Raw genomic sequence first — 26,495 nt, 5'->3', positions numbered from 1 at the left:
TTAGTGTATGGCCGGTCTGACTCCTACTTCCTTCATACCTGATTTCCTCCCTCAGTATCTCCTCCATTCACCTACATATAGAAGTTGTGTGTTTGTAGATCTGGATGTATGTTACTAATGCCGTTCCCTGACCACTTTTCTCTTTCTAACAGTAAAAAATGTCCTATGTGAAAGTCTTCAAAAGTAAGTGGTTGTGTGTGGGGTGTGTCCTTCTTCTTTTTTTTTTTTTTTTTTTTTCCTCGTGTTAATTTACTAATCTCCATTACAATTCATCAAAAAAACCATTGTAGTTAATAGAATTTTTGACTAGTCTGTGAGAGGAATTCCAGGTATTGCTTACAGCCAACAAGGTACTATGGGCTTTAAATGTGTCTATCTTGGAAATTTCAAATCCAATCCTCAACCCCACTTTGTGCTTTTAATTGTCCCACCTCTACCCACCCCCAAGCCGCATCCCTTGGTTCTCCGCTCCCAATACCACCCCTTATAGAGAGTACAGACTTGCCTGTCCTGGAATCCAGTGGTCTGCACCCAGCTGATGTTCCCGTCGGGTGCTGCCATTGCTGGTAAGGAAACCCGGCAGTGAAGCCTTGTGGCTTCACAGCTGGGTCTCTACTGTGCATGCATGAAGTGTGCAGTGCTTCCTGAATAGTGTGGTGGGGGGAGAAGGGGGGGGGCAACGTCTGCCAGAAGTGGGGGAGGGTACCTGTCAAAACAGTACCCCCCTGAAAAGTGCCAAAAGTGGCACCGGAGGGGGGGGGGGGGGTAATGGGATAAGTGCAAGTTCCACTTTTGGTTGGAACTCCACTTTTAATATGGAAAAGCAGTAAAAAAGCTCACCCGTAGCTAGCTAGCAACCCTCCCAGCAACAATGGACCCTCCCAGCAACCATAGATCCATACCAGCAAAACTACTCCGACAGACAGCAACTATGGACCCCCCCAGAAGCAGCAACATAAGACCCACCCCAAGTAACAATAGAGCCCCCTCCACCCCTTGCCATGTCATACATTCAGTGCTGGAGGTGCCAGAACTATGTTCCCTACATTCCTGCTAAAACTGTTGGTGCAAAAAATAAGATGAAAAAAAAAACTCCCACTGCAATACTTCTCTGTAATTTTGTGTCCTGCAGTAATACATTTTTTTCCCCCCCACTAGATGTCCCTAGTCTACCAGGTAGAATGGCACCCCCCAACTTCATTCAATCTGATGCTGAGGGCATCCTGTGAGTGCAGGGTGTCTTCAACCCGCCCCTTCAGGGCAGAGAAAGGCACTGTGGTTGTTTTTTTGTAAAGAATTTTACAGCTGGTTAGCTTAGTGATGGTAATGAAGGATACGGTGATCTGTCATTTCAGTAATGTCATCCTGTAGCTATACTGCAATTTAATACCATGACATTCCTAGTAAACATTATGGGGTCTACCTATAAAAAAAAAAAAATTCAATGAACAAATGTGACCCAAATCCACACAGCTCCAATGAAACATGCCGTATTCTGTGTTTATAGAACCATCACCTATAATCATTAGCGCCATCTAATGGCCAAAATTCCTTTTCTTTCCAGATTGTGGTATTTAAAAATCAAATGTCACATTATGACCAATAGGATGGCGCTTATATAACAGAATACATTTCATTGGAGCAGTGTGGATCTGTGTCGTGGACCTTTTATACATGGACTTCGATGAAATGTAGTAATACAGCAGAATTTTAATACCAATTTGAAATGTGTGTTTGTTTGTTTGTGTGTGTGTGTGTGTGTGTGTGTGTGTGTGTGTGTGTGTTTTTTTTTTTTTTTTAATTTTATGACCTTTACAAAGCACACCTTGATCCTATCATACCAGATACCTCTTATTGTTGGTATTTATATGCATGGCTTTCACTGATCTTGTTTCCATTCATTTTATCCAGGAACCAGGAGTCGGGTTACTACTGGTATAAAGGGAGGTAAGGAGACGTCTTCTTCCATACACTGATCGGCTAATAGATGAGTTATGGTGGGTGGTCATAATGTTATCTCATCGAGGTATGGACACCACCAGATCTCTGAAGGTTTGCTGTATCTGGCCCCAAGCCATCAGTAGCAGTTCCCTTTTTTTTTTTTTTTTTTTTTTTTTTTTTTTTTTTTCTCCTCTTTCCCAACGTTTTCTACATTTTTTACAAGGAGAATATTTCTGCCTCTTCAGCTGAATTTTGAACATCTTCAAAGATCTGTTTTAATGCCCCTGGGATTTTTATTGATACTGAATCGAAGAGGTCACATACCAATCAGCCCAGTGAATTCATTATGGAATTGGAACAGCTTCAGCTCATCCTCCTAAGTCAATGGTCTCAAATTTGTACACAAAGGGTCCATGGGGGGGGGGGGGGGGATTGTGCCCCATCTTTGGTGCCGGTGGGAGGTATTGTGCCCTATCAAAAAAAAAAAAAAACTTGAAATGTTTGCTTTTGTTGCTCTTGAACAACTTAGTCTTATATACTATGCTTGGTCAACATTTACTTTGCTAGTTGGGTTGCCACCTGTCCAGGATTCACCAGGTCAGTCCAAGTTTTGAAATCTGGACATATTCAGACCAAACTGTGGCCCCCAAACTCAGGCGTGCTTGGGCACACCTTAATCCCCCAGTGCAGTGCTGCCCAGGTTGCACACACCTATGCTCTCCAGCAAAGTACAACGACCATCAAGTGCATAGACCCCCCCCCCCCCCTTCCTCAATCCTGCCTCTGCAAGTGCATACACTAAGGTAAGGAGGACTTGGATGTAAGGGGTGCCCTGTGGACTCTGATGTAAGGGGCATTTTGGGAACCATGGTTTAAGGGGGAATGCTGGGAATTCTGATGTAAGTGGGGGGGCTTCGAGCAGAAAACTCCTTACAGTAGAGTTCCCTTTCTACACCAGAGTCCAGTGTTCCCCTTTTTTTTAGCTAAAATAAAAAATGCAGTGTGCCGCTAAAGTGTTTGAGTTTGGCTTGAAGAAAAGGTGGCAACCCTATTTGCTAGATATATAACATATGATTGATAAACTAAATTGTAATCTGCATTAACTGGCATTCATTGTAGTACATGTTGGCCCACCCTTTGCAGCTATAACAGCTTCAACTGTTCTGGGAAGGCTGACCACAAGGTTTAGGAGTGTCAATGGGAATGTTTGACCCTTCTTCCAGAAGAGTGTTTTGTGAGGTCAGGCGCTGATGTTTGGTGAGAAGGCCTGGCTCGTGGTCTCTGCTGTTTAATCAGGCTGAGGTCAGATCTCTGTGCAGGCCAGTCAAGTTCCTCCACCCCAAACTTGCTCATCCACGTCTTTATGGACCTTGCTTTGTGCACTGGTCCGCAGTCATGTTGGAACAGGAAGGAGCCATCCCTAAACTGTTCCCACAAAGTTGGGAGCATGAAATTGTTCAAAATGTCTTGGTATGCTGATGCCTTATGAGTTCCCTTCACTGGAACTAAGGGGCCAAGCCCAACTCCTGAAAGACAACCTCCCACCGTTTACACTTGGCACAATGCAGTCAGGCAAGTACCATCCTCTTGGCAACTGCCAAACCCAAACATGTCCATTGGATTGCCAGACAAAGGAGCGTAATTCATCACACCAGAGAACACGTCTCCACTGCTCTAGAGTCCAGCGGTGGCATGCTTTACACCACCGCATCCAATGCTTTGCATTGCACTTGGTGATGTAAGGCTTGGATGTAGCTGCTCGACCATGGAAACCCATTCCATGAAGGTCTCTGTGCACTGTTGTGCTAATCTGAAGGTCACACAATTTTGGAGGTCTGTAGCTATTGACTCTGCAGACAGTTGGCAACTTCTGTGCACTGTGTACTTCAGCATGTGCTGACCCCGCTCTATCGTTTTACGTGGCCTACCACTTCATTGCTGCTGTGCCCAATTGCTTCCACTTTGTTTATAATGCCAGTAACAGTTGACCGTTGAATAGTTGGCAGTTGGGAAATTTCATGGATAGGTTGTCACCTGTGCAAAAAGGCTATCACGGTTCTACTCTTGAATTCACTGAGCTCCTGAGAGCGACCCATTCTTTCAAAAATGTTTGTAGAAGCTGTCTGCATGCCTAGGTGCTTGATTTTATACACCTGTAGCCATGGAGGTGATTAGAACACCTGACTCCAATCGATTGGAGGGGTGTCCTGATACTTTTGGCATTAAAGTGTGAGGCATTAGAGAGCCTTAGATGCTGAAAGGGAGGCTGCAGGTCTTTTTGTGATATCTGGGGCTCCTCTTTGTGGGTCTATACTGGAGCTGGCAGGTGCAGAGGAGGGATATTGTAAACAGGAGAGGGGGTATGCTCCATGCTGTCCTCCCCACCATCTTGTGCTTCCTCTCTGATTTCTTTCCTGACTTTGTCAATCAACCTCTTGGGTTGTGGTGGGCGGTTGTGCCCCTTTTTTTTTGTTTTTTCTCCCCAGTGCCGCTGTGTGAGGGGGGGCTATCAAAGCCCAGAGGTTGCTGGAGAGAGATGATCCTGAATGGAGCTCCATGTTTAGTGGCCATTTACATTCATGGCCAGACCACACCCCCCTCAATCTTCATGTGACATTTGATAAGTGTTATTTCAGAAATACAATTCTGCAGGAAAATGTCTGATTGTTCTTCTGTACATATTATTTTTTTTTTTTTGGGGTGATATTGATGACATCTTGTTTTACTTTATCATAGCGGTCCCAAAAAAATCCTGGTCTGAATTTGTACGAGGTATGTAATGCAGGCGATCCAATTTATAAGATGAGGTGACAATGTTATCTTGTTCTATCCAGAAATAACAACACAGCAGATTCGTTAATTGGTTTAGGCGTATACATCCAACATAATGCCATGGATCAGATTTATCTCCAATCACACCCTACAGCATAGCTACTGTATGTAATCTCTCATCTGAAGTTCACCCCTCACATTTATCTAAATATTCTATATTTTCATGTGACAACACTGAAGAAATTACACTTTGCTACAATGTAAAGTAGTGAATGTACAGCTTGTATAACAGTGTGAGGCTGGATTCACACCTATGCATTTTTAGTGTTTTGCATTTAGTAGACTTGCACTACAGAACATGTTCCATAGGGAACCATGTTGCATGGACTGTAGTGCAAATCTGCAAAAAGCACTAAAAATGCATGGGTGTGAATCCAGCCTCAATTTGCTGTTCCCTCAAAATAACTCTACACACAGCCATTAATGTCTAAACCACTGGAAACAAGTTAAAAAAAAACTAAGTAAAAATGTCCAAGTTGGGCCCAATAAGCCATTTTTCCCTCCCCAGTGTCATGTGACTCATTAGTGTTACAAGGTCTCAGGTGTGAATGGGGAGCAGGTGTGTTAAACTTGATATCGCTCTCATACCATAGTTGCCGACATTGTAAAAAAATTTAGGGGCACTTTTTTGGCTGTACGTGGAGTCTTCTTATTAGGGGGTGGGGCATGCATTTGTAGGTGTGGCACGGGGGTAAAGTGAAAGTGTGGTGCATGCCACAGCGAAAAATGGGCGTGGTTTACACAAAATAGTTGGCGTGGCTCGAAGGGGGTGTGGTTGGCGTCTGAGATGAACGATGTAAGGACAGCAGCCCCAGATCCTACACAACAATAGAAATATGTGTATTCCAGAAAGTTTATCAGCAGATAAAGATACTACAAACACCTGGTGTTAGCACTTCAATCAACATGACACCTTAACAATGGTGCTGGGATGATTAAAGTGCATTATTTCTATTACATTGTAATATAAAATGAAATCATTCAACTCACCATAATGCTGAATCAGTGGGATCCCTTAGCGTGTTGCCTGCCACCAGCCGTCCGTCCTTGCATCAGGTGAACCTAGCAGAGTCCGTCCTTGCACCAGGTTTCCTAGTAGATCTCTGTCGGCCACGTGGTTACAATAGAACCCCCGCCCCTTTCCATAACACACTAGGAGTGGGGCGGGGGGTGGTCAGAGCAAAGCGGAGGGTGGGCAGCGACTCAGGAGCTCCGTTTAGCCGGCCAGCTGTGTTCCTGGTCTTCTTAAAAATTCAACTCACCACGGACCTCTAGCGGCGGTGGAAAATCATGCAAAACCGAATTTTTTGCGACCTTACCCAGGAAACAAAATCAGGAAAATAGTCTAAATCCCGGAAATGTCCCAGGAAATTCAGGACAGTTGGTAAGTATGTCATACTGGTCACTGGAAGTTCAACATGGCACCTCATGGCAAAGAACTCCTTTGAGGATCTGAAAAAAAAATTGTTGCTCTACATAAAGATGGCCTAGGCTATAATATTGCCAAGACCCTGAAACTAAGCTGCAGCACGGTGACCAAGACTATATCGAGGTTTAACAGGACAGGTTCCACTTAGAACAGGTCTCGCCATGGTCAACCAAAGAGGTTGAGTGCATGTGCTCAATGTCATATCCAGAGGTTGTCTTTGGGAAATAGACGTATGAGTGCTGCCAGCATTGCTGCAGAGGTTATAGGGGTGGGGCCTGTCAGTGCTCAGACCATATGCCACACGCTGCATCAAATTGGTCTGTATGGCTGTTGTCCCAGATGGAAGCTTCTTCTGAAGATGATGTGCAAGAAAGCCCGCAAACATTTTGCTGAAAACAAGCAGACTAAGGACATGGATTACTGGAACCATGTCCGTGTCTTGCCTACAGTCAAGCATGGTGGTGGGTAGGGATGAGACGAACACCCCCCCCGGTTCGGTTCGCACCAGAACCTGCGAACGGACCGAAAGTTCGCACGAACGTTAGAACCCCATTGACGTCTATGGGACTCGAACGTTCGAAATCAAAAGTGCTCATTTTAAAGGCTAATTTGCATGGTATTGTCCTAAAAAGGGTTTGGGGACCCGGGTCCTACCCCAGGGGACATGTATCAATGCAAAAAAAACTTTTAAAAACGGCCGTTTTTTTGGGAGCAGTGATTTTAATGATGCTTAAAGTAAAAAAAATAAAGTGAAATATTCCTTTTAAATATTGTACCTGAGGGGTGTCTATAGTATGCCTGTAAAGTGACGCGTGTTTCCCGCGTTTAGAACAGTCCCTGCACCAAATGTCATTTTTAAAGGAAAAAATCTCATTTAAAACTGCTTGCGGGTTTAATGTAATGTCGGGTCCTGGCAATATGGATGAAAATCAGTGAGACAAACGGCATGGGTACCCCCCAGTCCATTACCAGGCCCTTTGGGTCTTGTATGGATATTAAGGGGAACCCCGCACCCAAATTAAAATAAGGAAAGGTGTGTATACTCTGAACAGCAGTATACAGGCTGTAGGTTTGTTGTTAAGTAGAATCTCTGTAATTTTGAACGGGTACATTTTTAACGTGTTTAGCTCCAGCCAAAAAATCTTTTTTAAGCTTTTTGGAAAACATAGGGAAGGGTTATCACCCCTGTGACATTTGTTTTGCTGTCTTTCCTCCTCTTCAGAAGATTTCACCTCACTTTTTGTCCCAATGGATTGGAAAGCATCAGTGGAAAGGAGAAATGTTTTTCCCATATTAACTCTTACAGGAGAGAATTTCCCTTCCTAGGGGTAGATTTATTCTCATTTCCTGTTGTCTCCTTCCGTTTGCAAGTAGGAGTCGTTTGTAAGTTAATGTTTGAAAGTAGGGTCCTGCCCTATATACTCAGCAGAAATTTGGGCCTTAGGTGTTGCTGTGGCCACAACACTGTAAGCCCTCACAGGGCTCTGCTGTGAAATATTAGATCAAGAATTGTAATTACACGCCCCTGTTGAACAGGAGCTGAAAAATTAGGCCTTAGGCACTGGTGCTGGTGCCACAACACTGCAACCCCTCAGACACTCTAGTTGGAATGCAGGAATGAGCCCTGCTGCAAAGTATTACATCAAAAATTGTAATTACACGCCCCTGTTAAACAGGGGCTGAAAAATTGTGCCTTAGGCACTGGTGGTGGCGCCCAGAACCAAAAATGTTCTTACAAGCTATCAGCGTGATGATTGAGGAGGAAGAGGATAATTACTCAGGGATAGTCACTCAGCATCAACATAGGCAGTCTTTGAAGGGATCTGAGATTTCAAAAAAATTATTCGGTTACATCAGCATCAGGTGCTTGGTAGCTGGTGGTGATCCAAGACTCGTTTAATTTTTATGAAGGTCAGTCGATCGACCGAGTCAGTGGACAGACGCACCCTGTGATCGGTTACCACGCCTCCAGCAGCACTGAATGTGCGTTCCGAAAGAACGCTGGATGCCAGCCAGTGATCCATCCTCAAGACCCAGTAACCCAGAGGATTTTCGGTGGGAAAGGTGTCCAAGTCTGATCTTGCCCCTAGGTATTCCTGCACCATGTAAAACAGACGCTGGCGATGGTTGCTGGAACCGATCATACCTTGGGGCTGCGGACCAAAAAATTGTCTGAACACATCGGTCAGACGGCCACCTTCTCCACCGCTCCTTCTTTGACTGACCGAAGCCTCAGCAACACGTTGTCCAGAAACAGGAGTTTGTAACCTCCCAGTCTCTGGGAACGCATTGCACAGACCTTTCTGCAAGGCCTCCCGAAGATGTTTCATCCTCTGCTCCCTCTGCGATGGCAAGATAAGGTCTGCAACCTTACCCTTGTAACGTGGATCAAGGAGGGTTGCCGGCCAGTATTGGTCCTTCTCCTTGATACCACGAATACGAGGATCCTTACGCAGGCTTTGCAGGATCAGGGAGGCCATGCAGCGTAGGTTTGCTGAGCCATTCGGTCCGCAGTCCTCTGGGTCACTAAGGACGACATGGTCCGCAGCCACCTCCTCCCAGCCACGTACAAGTCCATGTGTTTCTTGGGACTGATCCCTTAAAGACTGCTGCTGATGCTGACTGCCAGGCTCCACCTCCATACTGACACAATCTTCCTCCTCCTGCTCCTCCTCCTTGTCCTCTTCCTGTGTGATCGGCAGGCACGCAGGAACACTGTCTGGATAAAGGGGGCCTTGAGAGCTAAGGAAGTCCTCTTCCTGCCTCTGTTCTGCCTCAAGTGCCCTGTCCATTATTCCACGCAGCGTGTGCTCCAACAGGTGGACAAGGGGGACAGTGTCACTGATGCATGCACTGTCACTGCTCACCATCCTCGTGGCCTCCTCAAATGGTGACAGGACAGTGCATGCATCCCTGATCATGGCCCACTGGCATGGGGAAAAAAAACCAAGCTCCCCTGACCCTGTCCTGGTGCCATAGTCGCACAGGTACTCATTGATGGCCCTCTGCTGCGTGTGCAGCTGCTGCAGCATGGCCAACGTTGAGTTCCACCTGGTGGGCATGTCACAGATTAGGCGGTTCTTGGGCAGGTTAAACTCCTTTTGGAGGTCCGTCAGCCGAGCACTGGCATTATATGACCGGCGGAAATGCACACAGACTTTCCTGGCCTGCCTCAGGACATCCTGTAAGCCCGGGTACCTGCCCAAGAACCGCTGCACTACCAAGTTAAGGACGTGAGCCAAACAGGGCACATGGGTCATTTGTCCCTGTCGGAGGGCAGAGAGGAGGTTGGTGCCATTGTCGCAAACCACCATTCCTGCCTTAAGTTGGCGTGGCGTCAACCACCTCTGAACCTGCCCCTGCAGAGCTGACAGAACCTCTGCCCCAGTGTGGCTCCTGTCCCCCAAGCACACCAGCTCAAGCACCGCATGGCATCTTTTGGCCTGCGTACTTGCGTAGCCCCTTGAACGACTACGGAGCACCGCTGGTTCCGAGGAAGAGGCCATGGAGGACGAAGAGGAGGGGGTGGAGGAGAGAGGTGTGTCACAATCATTAGCATTTTGGAGGCGTGGTGGCGGAACAACCTCCAACACTACTGCACCTTGTCCTGCATCCTTCCCAGCTGCCAGCAGAGTCACCCAATGCGCCGTGAAACTTAGGTAACATCCCTGTCCATGCCTGCTGGACCATGAGTCAGCGGTAATATGCACCTTACTGCTGACCGCCCTGTCCAGCGAGGCATGGACATTGCCTTCCACATGCTGGTAGAGAGCCGGAATCGCCTTCCGTGAGAAAAAGTGGCGTTTGGGTACCTGCCACTGAGGAACCGCACATTCCACAAACTCACGGAAGGGGCAGAGTCTACCAACTGAAAAGGCAGCAGTTGAAGTGCTAGCAATTTTGCCAAGCTAGCATTCAACCGCTGGGCATGTGGATGGCTGGGAACAAACTTCTTTCGGCGGTGCAGCAGCTGGGGCAGGGAAATTTGCCTGGTACAATCTGACGTCGGTGTACCAAAATCAGATTGCCCACAAGTATGTGGCTGTGACACACCTAATTCTACACCTTCATTCCTCTCAGTGCAGATATATATATAAATATATATTTATATTGATACTGCAGCTAGCAAAATCAACTGCCTGCCTGTAGTATGAGAACACCACCAACCTTCTACAGGTAGCTTTAGCTGAACACTGTGAGGTGGACGCACCCCACTAACTTGTAGGTTTAGCAGAACACTGTGAGCAGGACGCACTGCACTAGCTGCCTGACTGTGGTACTAATAGGTTCAAAAGAACACCAGTAATTTTCTTCAAAATACTGTATCAAGACAAGTCTGCCTGTCAGTAGGAATATAACAGGAACGGATCTAGCTGAACACTGTGAGCAGGACGCACTGCACTAAATGTAAATAGTCTAGAAGATAACAGGAACGGATCTAGCTAAACTGAATACAGTATGTGTGTGTATATATGTATGTATGTATACACACACTTTAAGTGCAGCTGACTGACTGACTGTCCTGCCTAATCTAGCTAACTCAAATGAAATGACACTGTCTCTCTCTAAGCACACCGGAATACACTGCACAGGGCCGCCGTGCAGGCGGCCTTATATAGTGTGGGGCGTGTACTAAATCCCCTGAGCCATAATTGGCCAAAGCCTCCTTGGCTTTGGCCAATTATGGCTCTCTGTTAAGGCGGCTCTGTGATTGGCCAAGCATGCGGGTCATAGTGCATGCTTGGCCAATCATCAGCAATGCACTGCGATGCCGCAGTGAATTATGGGCCGTGACGTGCCACGCGAATTTGGCGCGAACGGCCCATATCGTTCGCAAGTCGGCGAACGACCGAACAGCCGATGTTCGAGTCGAACATGGGTTCGACTCGAACACGAAGCTCATCCCTAGTGGTGGGAGTGTCATGATCTGGGGCTGCATGAGTGCTGCCAGCACTGGTGAGCTACAGTTCATTGAGGGAACCATGAATGCCGACATGTACTGTGACCTACTGAAGCAGAGCATGATCCCCTCCCTTCAGAGACTGGGCCGCAGGGCAGTATTCCAACATAACGGCCCCAAACACCCCTCCCAAGATGACCACTGCCTTGCTAAAGAAGCTGAGGGTAAAGGTAATGGACTGGCCAAGCATGTATCCAGACCTAAACCTTATTGAGCATCTGTGGGGCATCCTCAAATGTTAGGTGGAGGTGCGCAAGGTCTCTAACATCCACCAGCTCCGTGATGTCGTCATGGAGGAGTGGAAGAGGACTCCAGTGGCAGACTGTGAAGCTCTGAACTCCATGTCCAAGAGGGTTAAGGCAGTGCTGGAAAATAATGGTGGCCACACAAAATATTGACATTTTGGGCCCAATTTGGACATCTTCACTTAGGGGTGTACTTACTTTTGTTGCCAGCGGTTTAGGCATTAATGGCTGTTTTGAGAGGACAGCAAATTTACACTGTTATACAAGCTTTACACTCGCTACTTTACTTTTGTAGCAAAGTGTCTTTACTTCAGTGTTGTCACATGAAAAGATAAAGAATAAAAATATTTCCAAAAAATGTAAGGGGGTGTATTTTTGTGAAATACTATGTGTATTTTTGCTACTGGATCAATTTTTCTCAAGCATGTTAGAATGTGATTTTTGGCTTAAATTTACTAAAACCCCACAACTATTAACATCCTACAGGTTTTATATACTGTCTGCCAACAGCTTGTGAAAGTTTTTTACAATATACAGTAAAGGGAGACCACACAGTTACGATACAAGATAGGAGGGCCCTTCTAAGAACTTACAACAGGGCTGGACTGGGAATAAAAAACAGCCATGGAAACATGTCATACCAGCCCCATAGCATTATTATACCAGCCCAACATCACCTAATTTTCTTGTTCATGGAAAGGATACATACATACATACATACATACATACATACATACATACATACATACATACATACATATTATCAAGGGGGACACCAGCAACTCTGGGAATGTAGGGTGGACTCTGGTGACCAGAGACCACCTTCCGCAGAAAGAATACACTAAGGTCAGGGGGTGAGGTTACTGATATAAGGGGGAAACCTTTTATATCAGTGCCCCCCCTTATAATATTGTATTCACCCCCCCCCCCCCCCCCCCTCAGACTGGCCCGGCAGCACTGTCACTGATCTCAGGTGCACCGTGCTGGGCTCAGTCAGTCGGCTGCTCTGGTTTTATCCCATAATCTCCTCTCCACAGTCCACACATGTCTGACTTCTCCCATGACCCCCATCCTGGCAGCACTCCCATTCTTGACTCTTCTGTAGGCTCCCCCCCAGAGACTGCAGACATGATGCAGGAGATTGTCAGAGACTGCAGACATGATGGCAAGAGATCAGTGTGGCCTCACTGTTCTTGAATGCAGCCTCACCATTGCCTGCCCTGGATCTCTCTTACAGAGGAAGTGCTGTGTATCATGGGGCTGGGTCTGTGTGTGTTGGCGCTGGTGCTGTAACAAGGTCCCACCCCCCCCCCCAGACCATCTCACGTGATCGGCAGAATACTGATTCAATCTACTATCACATGAGATGGTCTGGGGGGGGTGGGACCTTGTTACAGCGCCTCCAACACACACGCAGCCCCGTGATGCACAGCACTCCCGCTGTATGTGACAAACAAGGAGGCGGGAGGGGAGCGCTGCGGCCCACCTAGAAATTTCCCGGTAGGCCAGTCCAACCCTGGCTTATGACTTAAAATAGCGACCTGAAAAAACTAAATGGGAGAGCCTATAATTAAAGGTAAGAGCTTTTACAAAAGTTATAGAATGTAGGAAAAAAATGGTAGACATATATGTACAAATGTTTTTCAAGTCTATTTTTAGGAAATATACAAAGTGCTAGACAAATACAACGTATAGTTAGGTTGAAAAAGACAGCAATCCATCTATTCAAACCATAGAAAAAAAATCCATAAAAAACCTCCATTTACACAATCCCATACCTACGTTGATCCAGAGTAGTGTTGGGCGAACTGAGTTTGGGCCGAACATTGGCTGTTTGTCAGTACCCCCCAAGCATTCAAGGGGCTATTCAAAAAATTGGGCTAAAAGGTGCCATGCAGTGCTTCAGCCAGTGTGTCTATAGGACAAGAACCACACCAGAGCAGAGATTCTTGCAGCTCTGCAGGGACAGGCCTAGAGGTGGTTCACATCACACCAGCTGGAGCCAGGAATGGTGTGCGATAATGGCACAAACCTCCTGTCCGTCCTTAGACAGGGAAAGTTGGCACATGTGCCATTCCTGGCACATGTCCTCAATTTGGTGGTGCAGCATTTCTTAAATGGGTACCCAGGGTTGGAAGTTCTGCTAAAGCAGGTCAGAAGAGTTTGTAGCCATTTCAAGTGGTCATACACAGCCAGTGCTCGGTTGGCTGAAATTCAGCTGGAATTCCACCTGCCTGATTTGTGTCATGCCCACCAGGTGGAACCTGACTTTGGCAATGCTGCATATGCAGCAGAGGGCCGTCAATGAGTATCTGAGTATGGCACGATAACAGGCTTGGGGTGGCTCAGCTTTCCCCCCCACCAGTGGCTGCTCATAAAGGATGCATGCACTGTACTGTCACTATCTGGGGAGGCCAAAAGGACAGTGAGCCCCAACAATGCATGCATTGGTGACAATCACTATTGTGTTCCTGCTGGTGCAGACTCTTCATGGAGTTATGGACAGGGCACTCAAGGCAGAGCAGCAGGAGAAAGGAGGACGACTTTTCCTCTCAAAGCCCACTTTATGCAGACACCATTCTTGCAACACCACACAACACACAAGAGGAGGAGGAGGAGGAGGATGAGGAGGATTCTGGCAGTTTTGGAGGCATTGAAGCAAAGGAAGACCTGCATCAACCCTTAACAGATGGTTTTCCATCACCAGAACCCTTATGAGTAGTACGTGACTGGGAGGAGGCAGCTCAAGATGCTGTAATCCTCAGTGACCCCGGGGACTCTGCTTCTCATGCCTCCACAAACTTGCGGTTCATGGGCTCCCTCATTCTTCAAAGCCTGTGAAATGATCTGAAAAATGTGGTCTCAAGGAGAAGGATCACTATTGGTTGGAAATCCTCCTTGATCACCGTTACAAGGGGAAAGTCTCGGCACTCACCCCCTCCCCACAGATGGAGCAGACATCTCTTGAGGACACCTTTTTTAAAGAGGAGTTTATGTAAAGCCTTTCCAAACTCTGGTAGGTGACAGTTTTGAGGCTTCTGTTGGTCAAGAGGAGTGGTGAAGGGGGGGCTGCCTCAGTGATGCCTTTTTGAATTGTTATTTTTTTTAGTCCTTTGACACCCAGGGCTGTCAGCTTCCACATCCCATTTCAGTATCTGCATCATATGGTTGGAGATTATCTATGGGAGAAAATACATGGGGAGCTTTCCAGTTGTCCTTTACAGTTTCTCCAACATCCCAAAACTGAACTGCATATTCCAGATGAGGTCTTACGATTTTCCCCCTCTCCCCCTCTCTCCCCCCCTCTCCCCCCATTTATTAACCAAAAGCCAATCTTCAAAGCTCCGTATAGAAATGTATAAAGTCCAATGGGAGCACCAAACAAGCGTCCATGATATTTAATGGATTCATAGTGGGGGGGGGGGGAAACCCAGTGCATTTCAGAGGCCAAACACTCCCCCCTTCGTTAGGGCATAGGAATTTGGACGTGGGTAAGAAGATGCAAAATAGATCCGTGATTTTCTGCTTGTAACACTTTCAGAGGGCCAAGTTAAGCCAGTGTTCATGCAGTACTTTTTTTGGCCCCTGAAATTCCTGAAAAGGGGTTGTTCTTGAGATTTTCGTATGTGTTTTTGACAATCTTGTGCAAGTGTAGAAAAAGATGGTGCATCCCAGAAAATTATTTTTGGAGGGGAACATATACATGTGGATCACTTGTGTGGGTTTTTTTTTTTTTTTTTTTTTTTCCCCTCTTGTCTGACAACTGTCACGGGTTGCTTTATGAAAATGTTTTTCTCTTCTCCTAGGTGTCTATGAAAATGCTAAAGTGATGAAGAACATTGCATTTTGTTTTGTGAGGTGGCAATGGGGAACGACAAACAATTTCCTCTATGAATGCAAATGTGAGTATATGTGTGACATTGTTAAAAAAAAGTTCTCTAATCGGGAAGTGTTTTGGACAAGATTGCTATCACTGTAAGTCTCTATCCTGACAGCCTAACCAGGAACTTCAAAGTTAATGACTGTGGGGGGGGGAGTGTATACCAGGTAACAAGCCCAGGAGTGAGTGAGAGCATCTACTCCTTCTGCTAGTGGTTAAGGATACCAAGAGGGGAACTTTGGGACTTTGGTGCTGGTTTTGGGTTAAAATTGGTCCAGTTGTGGAAGGTCCTAATTTCAGGTGATCTGAACAAAGGCTGCTTTATGAAGGAACCACTCTTGGATCTGTACGGTATGTCTCACTGTTTTTGAAATGTACTTCTCTTTTAATCCTAGAAATTTTCTTTGGCCAGAGCTAGGTTCTACCTCCCTGAGTAGGGATCCACCGTGGGTCCCCCTTTGCCTCTGAATGTGTGATACTGCTGCTTTATTGTCCATACATTGTCACTAGGTGACCCTGAATATGAGGCAACAATGCAGTGCCATAAATGATGCTCAGACTCCTGCAAAAATGGGCACTAACTATCCTTGCCTTGCACTTTTGAGATGGTCAGAGGAGGCTTCCCAACCTGGGCAACACAGTGGCTAAGAGGTTAGCACTTCTGCCTTGCAGCCCTAGGGTCGCCAGTTTGAATCCCAACCACAACCCTACCTACCTGGAGTTTGCATGTTCTGCCTGTGTGACTTTCCTCCCAGGTACTCGGTTTCCTCCCACATTCCAAAGACCTGGTGATAGATTAATAGACTCCTATCTAAATTGGTCCTACTGTATGAATGTTATGGACCTTAGATTGTAAGCTCCCTAAAGGCCAGGGACTGATGTGAATGCAATAAATGTGTATGTGCTGCGTAAATTGACAGTGCTAAATAAGCACCTGCAATAAAGTAACCTGTGGCGCTGGCATCAGTAGTAACAATAGTCCAGGGTTATGGCTCTAGCAGACAGGACTGAATGAGGGTCACCTGCCATACGCCACACCAGAGACTTTTGTGCAACTGTGAGTAGTTTCTGATAAGCTGAGTATTGGCCCCGGGGATAGCATCAGGATACACAATGACATCATCCCCATGAAGACATCGCCCTCCTGGAATCTCTCCTTGATTACTAGTAACTTCTGTTGAAAAGGTAGCCACCTGGATGTCGATCTAAGCCCCTAGATGGGTCATCTGCAGGTTTGGCCTTAACTGTCTAGCCAAAGCTCCTCAGGTTTGCCAGAAGAGTTTCCATTTTTAACTAAGTTTGTCTTGCTTCTGTGCCAACAACTGGATGTCCTCCAAGTAGTGATGAATCTGAAGGCCCTGTTCCCTGAGTGGGGCCAGAACTGCAATTGGCACTTTTTTTGTAAAAGGTTAGGGCGTGGCCTGTCTGGGATGACATTACATGGTGGTGGTGGGGGGGGGGGGGGTCTGTGCTTCTAGTTGGCCGGACTCAGCATCTTGCTATTTATTTTTTATTTTTAAACCACCAGCCTGCTAAAAGATTTTATCCAGATGTATGGGTTGATCTTGTTTTATTGCTACAGTGCATTGAAGCTGTCCTTGAATAAATGGACTAAGTTCATTACAATACTTTACTATGCAAGGTTTGTATGTTACTTTCTCACTGGTGACTAGGATTGGGCGAACGGTTTGGCCTGAGCAAAAGTTCAGGCTGAACTTTGGTTGCTCGGGTGTTCTGCAGAACCCCCAACGATATGCGGTGTTCGGCAAAAATTCAAAATCCGCCGGAACACCATCTATGGGACATTGAAACATGAAAAATCAAGTCTTAATTTTAAAGGCTTAAAAGCAAGTTATTGTCATAAAGTGTTTGGGGACCCGGGTCCTGCCCCAGGGGACATGTGTCAATGCAAAAATTTTAAACTGCAGTTTTTTTCGGGAGCAATGATTTTAATGCTTAAAGTGAAATGATAAAAGTGAAATATTCCTTTAAACTTTGTACCTGGGGGGTGTCTATAGTATGCCTGTAAAGTGGTGCATTTTTCCAGTGTTTAGAACAGTCCCTGCACAAAATGACATTTCTAAAAGGAAAAAAGTCATTTAAATGTATTTGTGGCTATAATGAATTGTCGGTCCCGGCAATGCAGATAAAAGTCATTGGAAAAAAAAGCATGGGATCCCCCCAGTCCATTACCAGGCCCTTTGGGTCTGGTATAAATAAGGGGAATCCCGAACCAAAATGTAAAAAAAAAAATTGCGTGTGGGTCCCCCCAAATTCCATACCAGGCCCTTATCCGAGCATGCAATTTGGCAAAACACAGGAAAAGATGGGGGAAGAAGAGCGCCCCTCCTCCTGAACCATACCAGGCCACATGCCTTCAACATAGGGAGGGTGCTTTGGGTAACCCCCCAAAGCACCTTGTCCCCATGTTGATGGGGACTAGGGATGAGCCGAACACCCCCCCTGTTCGGTTCGCACCAGAACATGCGAACAGGAAAAAAGTTTGTTCGAACATGCGAACACCGTTAAAGTCTATGGGACACGAACATGAATAATCAAAAGTGCTAATTTTCAAGGCTTATATGCAAGTTATTGTCATAAAAAGTGTTTGGGGACCTGGGTCCTGCCCCAGGGGACATGGATCAATGCAAAAAAAAGTTTTAAAAACGGCCGTTTTTTCAGGAGCAGTGATTTTAATAATGCTTAAAGTCAAACAATAAAAGTGTAATATCCCTTTAAATTTCGTACCTGGGGGGTGTCTATAGTGTGCCTGTAAAGGGGCGCATGTTTCCTGTGTTTAGAACAGTCTGACAGCAAAATGACATTTTGAAGGAAAAAACTCATTTAAAACTACCCGCGGCTATTGCATTGCCGACAATACACATAGAAGTTCATTGATAAAAACGGCATGGGAATTCCCCAAAGGGGAACCCGGAACCAAAATTTAAAAAAAAAATGACGTGGGGGTCCCCCTAAATTCCATACCAGACCCTTCAGGTCTGGTATGGATTTTAAGGGGAACCCCGCGCCAAAAAAAAAAAAAAAAAACGGCGTGGGGTCCCCCCAAAAATCCATACCAGACCCTTATCCGAGCACGCAACCTGGCAGGCCGCAGGAAAAGAGGGGGGGACAAGAGTGCGGCCCCCCCCTCCCTCCTGAACCGTACCAGGCCACATGCCCTCAACATTGGGAGGGTGCTTTGGGGTAGCCCCCCAAAACACCTTGTCCCCATGTTGATGAGGACAAGGGCCTCATCCCCACAACCCTGGCCGGTGGTTGTGGGGGTCTGCGGGCGGGGGGCTTATCGGAATCTGGAAGCCCCCTTTAACAAGGTGACCCCCAGATCCCGGCCCCCCCCCTGTGTGAAATGGTAAGGGGGTACATAAGTACCCCTACCATTTCACGAAAAAAGTGTCAAAAATGTTAAAAATGACAAGAGACAGTTTTTGACAATTCTTTATTTAAATGCTTCTTCTTTCTTCTATCTTCCTTCATCTTCTGGTTCTTCTGGCTCTTCTGGTTCTTCCTCCGGCGTTCTCGTCCAGCATCTCCTCCGCGGCGTCTTCTGTCTTCTTCTCCTCGGGCCGCTCCGCACCCATGGCATGGGGGGGAGGCTCCCGCTCTTCTCTTCTTCTCTTCTTCTCTTCTTCTTCATTTTCTTCTCCGGGCCGCTCCGCAATCCATGCTGGCATGGAGGGAGGCTCCCGCTGTGTGACGGCGCTCCTCGTCTGACAGTTGTTAAATAACGGGGGGCGGGGCCACCCGGTGACCCCGCCCCCCTCTGACGCACGGTGACTTGACGGGACTTCCCTGTGACGTCACGGGGAATGCCACAGGGAAGTCCCGTCAAGTCACCGTGCGTCAGAGGGGGGCGGGGTCACCGGGTGGCCCCGCCCCCCCGTTATTTAACAACTGTCAGACGAGGAGCGCCGTCACACAGCGGGAGCCTCCTTTCATGCCAGCATGGATTGCGGAGCGGCCCGGAGAAGAAGAGAAGAAGAGAAGAAGAGAAGAAGAGAAGAAGAGAAGAAGAGAAGAAGAGAAGAAGAGAAGAAGAGAAGAAGAGAAGAAGAGAAGAAGAGAAGAAGAGAAGAAGAGAAGAAGAGAAGAAGAGCAGAAGAGCAGAAGAGCAGAAGAGCAGAAGAGCAGAAGAGCAGAAGAGCAGAAGAGCAGAAGAGCAGAAGAGCAGAAGAGCAGAAGAGCAGAAGAGCAGAAGAGCAGAAGAGCAGAAGAGCAGAAGAGCAGAAGAGCAGAAGAGCAGAAGAGCAGAAGAGCAGAAGAGCAGAAGAGCAGAAGAGCAGAAGAGCAGAAGAGCAGAAGAGCAGAAGAGCAGAAGAGCAGAAGAGCAGAAGAGCAGAAGAGCAGAAGAGCAGAAGAGCAGAAGAGCAGAAGAGCAGAAGAGCAGAAGAGCAGAAGAGCAGAAGAGCAGAAGAGCAGAAGAGCAGAAGAGCAGAAGAGCAGAAGAGCAGAAGAGCAGAAGAGCAGAAGAGCAGAAGAGCAGAAGAGCAGAAGAGCAGAAGAGCAGAAGAGCAGAAGAGCAGAAGAGCAGAAGAGCAGAAGAGCAGAAGAGCAGAAGAGCAGAAGAGCAGAAGAGCAGAAGAGCAGAAGAGCAGAAGAGCAGAAGAGCAGAAGAGCAGAAGAGCAGAAGAGCAGAAGAGCAGAAGAGCAGAAGAGCAGAAGAGCAGAAGAGCAGAAGAGCAGAAGAGCAGAAGAGCAGAAGAGCAGAAGAGCAGAAGAGCAGAAGAGAAGAAGAGGAGCCTCCCCCCCCCCCCCATGCCATGGGTGCGGAGCGGCCCGAGGAGAAGAAGACAGAAGACGCCGCGGAGGAGATGCTGGACGAGAACGCCGGAGGAAGAACCAGAAGAACCAGAAGAGCCAGAAGATGAAGGAAGATAGAAGAAAGAAGAAGCATTTAAATAAAGGAATTGTCAAAAACTGTCTCTTGTCATTTTTAACATTTTTGACACTTTTTTCGTGAAATGGTAGGGGTACTTATGTACCCCCTTACCATTTCACACAGGGGGGGGGCCGGGATCTGGGGGTCACCTTGTTAAAGGGGGCTTCCAGATTCCGATAAGCCCCCCGCCCGCAGACCCCCACAACCACCGGCCACGGTTGTGGGGATGAGGCCCTTGTCCTCATCAACATGGGGACAAGGTGTTTTGGGGGGCTACCCCAAAGCACCCTCCCAATGTTGAGGGCATGTGGCCTGGTACGGTTCAGGAGGGAGGGGGGGCCGCACTCTTGTCCCCCCCTCTTTTCCTGCGGCCTGCCAGGTTGCGTGCTCGGATAAGGGTCTGGTATGGATTTTTGGGGGGACCCCACGCCGTTTTTTTTTTTTTTTTTTTGGCGCGGGGTTCCCCTTAAAATCCATACCAGACCTGAAGGGTCTGGTATGGAATTTAGGGGGAACCCCACGTCATTTTTTTTTTTTTTAAACTTTGGTCGGGGTTCCCCTTAATATCCATACCAGACCTGAAGGGCCTGGTATGGAATTTAGGGGGACCCCCACGTCATTTTTTTTTTTTAATTTTGGTTCGGGGTTCCCCTTTGGGGAATTCCCATGCCGTTTTTATCAATGAACTTCTATGTGTATTGTCGGCAATGCAATAGCCGCGGGTAGTTTTAAATGAGTTTTTTCCTTCAAAATGTCATTTTGCTGTCAGACTGTTCTAAACACAGGAAACATGCGCCCCTTTACAGGCACACTATAGACACCCCCCAGGTACGAAATTTAAAGGGATATTACACTTTTATTGTTTGACTTTAAGCATTATTAAAATCACTGCTCCTGAAAAAACGGCCGTTTTTAAAACTATTTTTTGCATTGATCCATGTCCCCTGGGGCAGGACCCAGGTCCCCAAACACTTTTTATGACAATAATGACAATAACTTGCATATTAGCCTTTAAAATTAGCACTTTTGATTTCTCCCATAGACTTTTAAAGGGTGTTCCGCGGCATTCGAATTTGCCGCGAACACCCCAAATTGTTCGCTGTTCGGTGAACTTGCGAACAGCCAATGTTCGAGTCGAACATGAGTTCGACTCGAACTCGAAGCTCATCCCTAATGGGGACAAGAGCCTCATCCCCACAAACCCTTCCCCGATGGTTGTGGGGGTCTGCGGGCAGGGGGCTTATCGGAACCTGGAAGTCCCCTTTACCAAGGGGACCACCAGATCTCAGCCTCCCCCTGTGAAAAGTTAATGGGGTACAAATGCACCCCTAACATTTCACAAAGTGTCAAAATGGTACAAAAGACAAGACCCAGCTTGGGACAAGTCCTTTTATTAAAATATAAAAATAAAAGTCCCACAAAGTCCATTCATCTTTTCTCGCTCTGCCAACGGATCAAAAAAGGAAAAAACAAAGCTGCGACCGACCCGCCTCCATGGGAGGCACCAACCATATGACGCGTCCTCACAGGTGACAGTTCTTTTATAACTGAGCAGGGCCACAAAGTGACATTCCTTGGTAACCCCACCCCCCTCTGAAGCACAGGGATTTCTCCATGGCTTTCTCGGGGTGTCAGAGGGGGCAGGGCCACCTGTTTACATACTGGGGGTGTTCGGTCCATCTCTACTGGTGACCTTGATGCTGGGAGCTGCTGACCTGGTTTTATGGAATTTTGTTTCGGTTCCGGTTATGCAATGTGCTTATGACCTTTTTTCTAATTTAATGGTCCAGTCGATCTGTTAAGAGATGTATTTAATTACTTCACATGGTAGTGGATCTTATTTACACAATGGATTGGAAGTTTTTATGCACCACTCATTGATCAAGGTGCCTTTACTCATATATGGTCCGCTCACCTATGTTTGCTCTTATGGATACTTCTTTCTACATTTGAAACTTTTTTCATGTTTTTATAAGAATTTATTTCTGCATAGCTATAGTCACATTTTTGTTAATATAGTAACTAGCACTGCTTTCGTTGGTATATTACTTTTTTGTAAAGGCTCTGGGTGAAGTGTAGAGCCTGAAAGGTGAACAAACTGAAAATATTCTTCACCCCAGTGAACCAGAGAAACATCTGGAATGAGACAAGGATATGAATGTGGAGGTAGGGGGTCTTGTAGATCTACCAAAACTATTCAATTACCTGGCTAGATCTCTTGAATGGTTTGTATGTTAATCTTAAACTTTTCTACCCGAATGAAACCATTGAGTTTCTTTAGGTCTGCCACAGGCCTTCATTCTCGTCTTCTGTATAAGAAACCAAGAGTAAAATTCTGTAAACCTGTGCATTGGAGCTTTTGCAGCCACAGAACATTGCAAGGATATCTTGGTTAGTGCTTAATGCATGCACCAAGAGAGGGACACCAAGAAATGGGTGGAAAGTACCCACAGATCCTGACAACAGGTCACCCATATCTTTTGCAAATTTGGTCAACCTGGCTCCTACTGTGCTCGTTCGGTATGACCACTCATCAAAAAGACTTCAGTAAGTCTGATGGAACTGTGGTCAACCTTTCCCTCTGTCTTTTAAATGGATAGCCTGTGTCATTCCACACTTTTTTTGATATCTATTTTGCTGGAAAAATCCCCATCTCAATTGATACTGGGAGCTCCTGCCAGGCAAACCCACTGGTGCCTCGATCTTTTTGTCCTGTGGAAGTTGGGCTGACTTCCTTTATCACCCTGGAGATTGCCACATCCAACTTCTGGCCATAGAGAAACTTGCCATTCACAGCAACTTTGTTTTAAGGATTGGTCTGCCAACCAAGGCCTAAGCCATAATACCCTTTTATTCATCACCGAATGTAGCATCACTCTGGAAGCTGACTGAAAGCCATCTATCACTGCCGCTCTTGAAGTATGCCATAACTTGTGCTCATCTAAGGCATGAGTGACCTGATGCTTGAAGATCCTGGGAGATGGTAAATTCTGTGTTCATACCTTCATCGCATTGGCTACCAAAGTCAAAGCAATAGTTGGTTTACAGGTGCCTGGTATGACATTTATAATTTACCTCAATCCTATCCAAGACGGCTTGAAAGAACACAATCCTCCACCTGGATTGTAACATTTCTGATCAGTCTAATGACCACCCCATCCACTACTGGGGCGTTATCCAGGGAGGAAACCTCCTCTTCTGCTACAGGATACAATTACTGAGTTGACTTCTTCTTCCCCCTTCTGTCAATCATGAGTAAAATCTTTATTTTTCCATGAAAGGGAAAGAGAGGACTGCTTTTTCAAGAATGGAAAGTAGGTTTTTAATGTTGTGGGTAGGGGTTCTGGCTCCTCCACTCCAGGGCCTGTTTCATTGCTTTAATGTATGGCTGAGCCATCAAATTCAAAGCCTGAAAAAGTCCTGTTCCAGCTCCAAGGACTCAAACTGATTCTCTTGTATCAGGAAGGGCTGAATGTGCAGTAGGGGTGGACATTTTGGACAAATGAACCCTCTGTGTAGAACTTAATGTCTCTTGAAGAGGTGCCTGGAAACTCCTTGGTTAAAGGGGTTTTATGAGATGCTCTGAACTAGTCACTGGACCTATGTCTAGAATGTTTTGAAGTGGCTGTTTTAACTTTGAGTAGAGTTCCAACAGCAGCTCTTGCATTACCTTTTTTGAGGGACATGATTTGTTGACGCTCAGTCTCTGTCCCTAATAGAGGTCCTGGAAGCAGTTTTCATGAGCTTATCTGGTAAAGGATCAGCACTGCAGGCCCAGCATTTCTTGCCTCTTGGTTGCAATGAGTGCTCAGGGGAGCACTATCTCTGCTCATGAGAACTATATCTATGGCAGGAGCTATGGGGGCTGGAAGAGCCGTTGTGCTCTATGCCATGACATGAAGATTCTCCAAGACTTTGTAGAGTGAGAACTGGAGCATGCTGGGCTGTAACCACAATTAAATGGGCCACGCTCATGAAAACTGTACCCTTTGCCATCCTCTTAATTACCATAATGTCAAACCCTACCTGAGCATGTGGAGAACTTGTTCGCATGTTAGAAGGTTCATAAGTATGTGTTGGAGGCTGCAGAAAATTAAAGCCTATTGCTAAGAACAAGGACAGATTTCCAAAAAGACAATTCCAGCTAACAGTAAAATGCATCCTACCCAAGATGCCCAGCCAAGGATGTAGGAAATGAATATGCCCTCAAGCAATTTGCTTCTCTGGCTCCCAGTTTTAAAGCTGCCTTGTACCCAAAATCGAGACAAAAATTTCCACTCCAGAGATGTGGCATCCAGGAGCTCCCACACTGGCTGCTGATCTCATTGACCGGCTTCTACTGGGCTCTGGATTTTCAGCCATCTTTATTGGCCAGGCTAAGATCTAATCACAGGTGTAGAAATGTGTGTACACAAACAAGCAGTTAAGAATATTTTTAGGCAAGAGACTAAAGGCTCTATGTATAAAAGTTTCACTCTGTGGATCTGGCCAACCTTCACATATACAGGATGGACCCGTGCAATTTGTTTAGTTCTGAATTTTTCAATTTCCAAAATTGAGTTTCAAATTTTCAGAAGTTCGAAATTGGTGAAATTTCAAAAATTTTTAGAAACTTGAAAATCCAAAAATAAGAATGGAAAATCTGAACATACTAACAAATATTAAATTATAGGTATTGGAATTTCCTTTCGAATTTGGCTGTTAGTGAAGGTAACGAATATGAATTTTTCTGAGATTATGCATTATCTGAAATAATGAATGCATATCTAAACTAAGGGCACGTAACGATCTAACAATTAACAATATATCTTTTTAGTATTTGTATAGATGTAGCATTCGTTATTTCGGATAATTCGTAACTTCAGATAAATGTTAAATTTGTATTCATTACGTTCGCGAACAGACAAATTTGAAAGGAAATTCCAATATCTATAACTTGCTAGTTTGAATGTTACGTTTTTGTTTTGTTGTTTTGTGGGGTTTTTTTTTTTTTTTTTTTTTGTTTTTTCCCTCATTTCTCTGTGGTGTTCCTATATTGTCAGTGCCACCTAGTGGCCATAATGCCTCTTCTTCCTCCCCCCCCCCCCCCGGAAATCTCTGGGTCAGCAAACCAAAATGCATTGTGAAAACTAGATGGTGCTGATACAGCAACCACACATAATAGAGGAAGGGTGGGAATGTTTCATCCTAATTGTGCCAATGTTTTTTTGTCCTATTCACACAACAAAGGTTTTATTATAAATGGACTCCTCTTCTGCATTAAAAGCCTGTTTGACACTTTAATAACATTTTGTACATTTGAAAAACTTGCAACTGACTTTCACAAGGTTTGTGAGTTAAGTATACAGTTTTACCTGTTTTATTCTGGAGGCCAGGCACCTGAGAATTTATTTCCTGAGAATATTTGTAAAAGTGTGTGGTGGGTTTTTGTGTGTAATATATTTGATTTATTTCCCAGATAAAATCCTAAAAAACAGCGACCTCCTTAAAAAAGATCGCATCCATCTAATCGATGCTGGTTTGGAAATTAATACTCCGTACCCGTTAGTGTTGCCTCCTCATCGCAAAGTAGATCTGATTTTATCTTTTGACTTCAGTGCAGGAGATCCATTCCAGGTAACCAAATTTTATGGTCATTCGATGCAACTTGCCATTCTCCAGTTTTATTTGTTTGAGAATTGTCATTTGGTGTTGAACCGTCTTCCCGCTCAGACGTGTTTATATTTAGTAAATAAGCAGTCACTTATATTACTATTTAGACATATTATAGAGAATTTGCATTTTGATTTTTTTTCATCTGATCAATTACATAATTTAGGATAATTTCACCCATATAATGGGGTGGTGTGTTCTAGTGGGGGGCTGGGTATTTTAGAACCATAAAAAGTCCATCTGTCGTAGAATACATATTTGGAAATCGTCCACACAGTAGTTTCATATTTCATAGATTTGCGCTGCAAATTGATTTTTTTTTTTTTTTTTTCACTACTATTTTACTAGGATTGAGCAGCAGCATTCTTAATTGGGATCCACAATTGTCCAGGTATTTCTGTGGTGCCGATTCCTCTTTCTGCTGTGTAACTCGCCAACAGCAGATATAAAAGTGATTGAAAAAACACAAAAGTGATGACATAATTGGGGATGAACTGAATTGCCCCGGGCTCAGTTCAAGTGTTCAGAGAATGTCAAAGAAATGTTGAACCCAAACCACTGAAATCAATGGGAGCCCATAAGTGGCAGCCGCTCATAAGGGGCGCTGCCCCCTAATCCATGCGCCCGACCCCCTAATCTCCATGCAGGGCGCCAGAAGC

At 45.7% G+C, this 26,495-nt stretch overlaps 1 pseudogene; it reads left to right on the top strand.

The window, feature by feature from the left end:
• The window catches only part of LOC141128939 (cytosolic phospholipase A2 gamma-like), a 99,827-nt pseudogene that overhangs the window by 49,475 nt on the left and 23,857 nt on the right, over positions 1-26,495 (top strand).

This window comes from Aquarana catesbeiana, linkage group LG01, assembly GCF_042186555.1.
Source record: "Aquarana catesbeiana isolate 2022-GZ linkage group LG01, ASM4218655v1, whole genome shotgun sequence".
Taxonomy (NCBI): Eukaryota; Metazoa; Chordata; class Amphibia; order Anura; family Ranidae; genus Aquarana; species Aquarana catesbeiana.
Note: the sequence above shows the minus strand (reverse complement) of the source record. Positions and strands in the feature narration are given on the sequence as shown.